Consider the following 3,985-nt stretch of genomic DNA (forward strand, 5'->3'; position numbering starts at 1 on the left):
TGAGGGGCAGTCAGGACTACAACTCCCAGCAGCCCCTGCGACACTACGCGATGCATTCTACCGGCGTCTCGACGCGGGGCATGATGGGAGTTGTAGTTCAGGGAGGGAAGGCGGGCTGTTATGGCGGCTCGGGGGGTGGGGGTGGCAGGAGCAGCTAACTGTCACTTTAGGTTTAGATAATGAAATTAACGCTTTAGATGTGACATGCATCTTGCCTGAGGCCTGTTTGGGGCCTCTGGGGGATCACAGAATCAATAAATCACAGAATTGTAAAATCATAGAATTGTAAAATCATAGAATCATAAAATCATAGGATCGTAAAAACACAGAATGGGTTGGAAAGAACCTCAAAGCCCATCCAATTCCAGCCCCCTGCCATGAGAAGGGACACCTCCCACTGGATCAGGTTGCTCAAAGCCACATCCAATCTGACCTTGAACATCTCCAGGAATGGGGCAGCCACGACTTCTCTGGACAAACTGGACCAGTGCCTCCCCACTCTTATTGTGAAGAATTTCTTCCTAATATCTGATATAAATCTCCCCTCTTTCATCTTAAGACCATTTCCCCTCATCCTAACACAGCAGGCCCTGCTAAAAAGTTCTTCCCCATCTTTCACTTTAGGTACCGGAAGTCTGCTATGAGGTCTCCTCAGAGCCTTCCTTTCTCCAGGCTGAACAACCCCAACTCTCTCAGCCTGTCCTTGAATGTCTCCAGCCCTCAGAATATCTTTATGACCTTCTCTAGACTCACTCCAACAGGTCCGTGTCCCTCTTGTGCTGAGGGCTCCACAGCTGGACGTAGTATTCCAGGTGTGGTCTCACCAAAGTAGAGGGGCAGAATCCCCTCCCTCGCCCTGCTGGCCACACTTGTTCTGATGCAGCCAGGATATCGTTGGCTTTGCTGCAAGCACACATTGCCAGCTCATATCATGCTTCTCAACCACCAGGACCCCCAAGTCCATCTCCACAGGGCTGGTCTCAATCTCTTCATACCCCAGCCTGTGTTGATATTGAGGGTTGTCCCGACCCAGGTGCAGGACCTTGCACTTGGCCTTGTTGAACCTCATGAGGTTTTCCCAAGCCCACTTCTCCAGCTTGTCAAGGTTCTTCTGGATGTCATCCTACTACTCAGGGGTGCCAGCCTCACCACACAACCTGGTGTTGTTCGCAAACTTGCTGAGGGTTCACTCAATCCCATTGTTTTTGTCATTGATGAAGATATTAAACACCTCTGGTCCCAGAACAAAACCCTGAGGGAATTGGCTCATTACTGATCTCCATCTGGACACTGAGCCTTTAATTGAAGTCCTCCCATGCTCTCAGGGGCCACAGGGAAGCCCCACTGTGGCCCCTCATCAATGGCAGCATGATGGTGACAAAAAAACTGGATACAGAGGCAGCAAAACTGAGTCTGGAAAGCAGTTGTGTGTTTGGAAAGGGATGACGGCTACAAGAAGGGACTGGGAAGGGAAAAGGTGGACAAATTGTGGTGTTCAGGTATCATGACAGCTGTGTGGGTCCAACAGTACCAGTAGCCACCCACTGCTTCCCAGGGAGAGAGAGAGGGAAAATTGACCTGTTCAGAGTGATGGAAGAGGAGATGTTTCTGGCCATGACCCTGCATGCATCAAGGTGGGTGAGAAGGGCACTGCAATGCTGGAGACAAAGTTTGGGTGAGAGGGTTATTGGTGTGGGGACGAGCTGCACCTAGAGGTGCTGCGCCAACACTGTCTGCTGAGATGTATTGATGAATGTGCCTTCACAACTGGGTACTTCGGCTTCTCTTGTCAGGATGAAGACAGTTACATGTCAGCCATGGTAAAACTGTGAATTAAAGCAGCACAAATGCTCTAAGTATCCAGTCAACATGTGGACTCTCTAGTCTGTCATCGATTTTCCATAGGACTTAATATAGCGTCTATGGCACCTTCAGCTTTGTTTTGTCACAGAATCATAGAATCATAGAATCATAGAATAATAGTTTGGGTTGGAAGGAACATTAAAGATCATCTAGCTCCAACCCCCGTGCGATGGGTAGGGACACATCCCACTGGATCAGGCTGTCCAAAGCCCCATCCAACCTGGCCTTGATCACCTCCAGGGATGGGACTTTCCTGGGCAACCTGTTCCAGTGTCTCACCACTCCCCTTGTGAAGAAATTCCTCCTTATGTCTAGTCTAAATCTGCCCCTCTCCAGTTTATAGCCATTGCTCATAGTCCTGTCACTACATGCCCCTGCAAAAAGTCCCTATTAGATTGTGTCATTGTCCTGTTATTTCTTATCATAGAATCATAAAATAGTTAGGGTTGGAAGGGACCATAAAGATCATCTAGTTCCAACCCTGCTGCCATCGGCAAGGACATCCCACTAAATCAGGCCAACCAAGGCCCCATCCAACCTGGCCTTGAGCACCTCTAGGGGTGGGGCAATCACAACTTCCTTTGGCAACATGTTCAAGTGTTTCACTACTCCCATGGTGAAGAAATTCTTCCTAATGTCTAGTCTAAATCTGCCCCTCTCCAGTTTATACCCATTTCCCCTTGTCCTATCATGACAAGCCTTTATGAATAGTCCCCCTCCAGCTTTCCTGTAATGACTTCAGGTACTGAAAGGTCGCTATAAGGTCTCCTCTGAGCCTTCTCTTCTCCAGGCTGAATAAGCCCAACTCTCTCAGCCTGTCCTCATATGGAAGATTCTTCAGCCCTCTGATCATCTTTGTAGCCTCCTCTCGACCTGTTCCAACAGCTCTATATCCTTCTTACACTGAGGATTCCAGAACTGGACACAGTATTCCAGATTGTGTCATTGTCCTGTTATTTCTTATCCCTGTACCCTAAGGGGTGTTTCTGCATTCTTGCAGTTGGAGCAGTTCGTTTTCTTTGCTGTTTGTTTTCTGCTGCATATCAGTCAGGGGTGAAGTCTCTACTTTTCTAAAGCTGTGTGGAGAGCCCTGCTAAGCATCTGTCAAAGCCCTCTGCAATCAATGAAAGCCATAAAAAGTTGGATTTTCATGATGTAGATAGTTCATGTTTGTTTTAATAACATTTTGATCAGACCCAAATCTTTTTTTTTTTTTTTTTCCCCGCTTTGAATACCACAAGTGTGAAATCCCATGAATACACTGCAAAGAACTATGGTCCATCCAAAAAATGAATTCTTCTCTTCTTCTCTTTATGATTTCCAGCTCTCTGGGGAATGTGACAGCCTTGGCAGCTTCTCTGCTGCTAAAAGCAACTAATGACAGGGGTGAAAGTGCCAAGATTGCCCGTTTCTTTTGCTCACTGTGAGAGTTTCGAGGCTCTTTGACTCCAAGCTGGAGATCCCAGGACTTCCAGACTCCTTTACTGGGGGCTGGAAAACCGTGATGGTTGAAACATGTGTCCTGAGGTCTTACAAGAGCTGGAAACTATAGCAATGACACTCAAGAATCCTTGGATACCCTGTGGGCTTTGCCTACAGATAGAAACACCATGTTCTCTTGAAAAAAGCACCACAGACCCAAGGGTTCAGGGCCTCCTTTGTGATCTTCTTAGGAGTTTCAGCTTGGGGTATACCTTCTAGGAGGACAGTCTGCCAGAAAATAATGCTTCAGGGGTCCAGGCATCTGGGAGACCCTCTGGGAGCATCAGCAGTTTTGCTGAGTTCTTGCTCCGCGTTTAGCAGAAGTTCGTTATTCCCCCATTTCACAAAACATTTCAGTGATTTCTGGTCCTGCTCCAGGTCGAAACGCTTTGCCTGACTTCCTTGGTCTTCCCATCAAGTTCTTTTAAATGGTTTATATATTATTAATAAGTACCATGGCTCATTAGCAACAAACAAAGACGATTGCTTGGGCTTGCTGGCACTTTGTAACGTCTCCAGGGCTTCTTGCTTCCACATTCTCAGCTGCTGCATGGCTTGGAATGATCGATTTTTTCTGTTCCTTTCAGTAATAATCTTTTGCTACCTTGGGTGCTCACTTCTTCGCCTTTCATTTGCTTTC

Source organism: Cuculus canorus, chromosome 1 (genome assembly GCF_017976375.1).
Source record: "Cuculus canorus isolate bCucCan1 chromosome 1, bCucCan1.pri, whole genome shotgun sequence".
Lineage (NCBI taxonomy): Eukaryota > Metazoa > Chordata > Aves > Cuculiformes > Cuculidae > Cuculus > Cuculus canorus.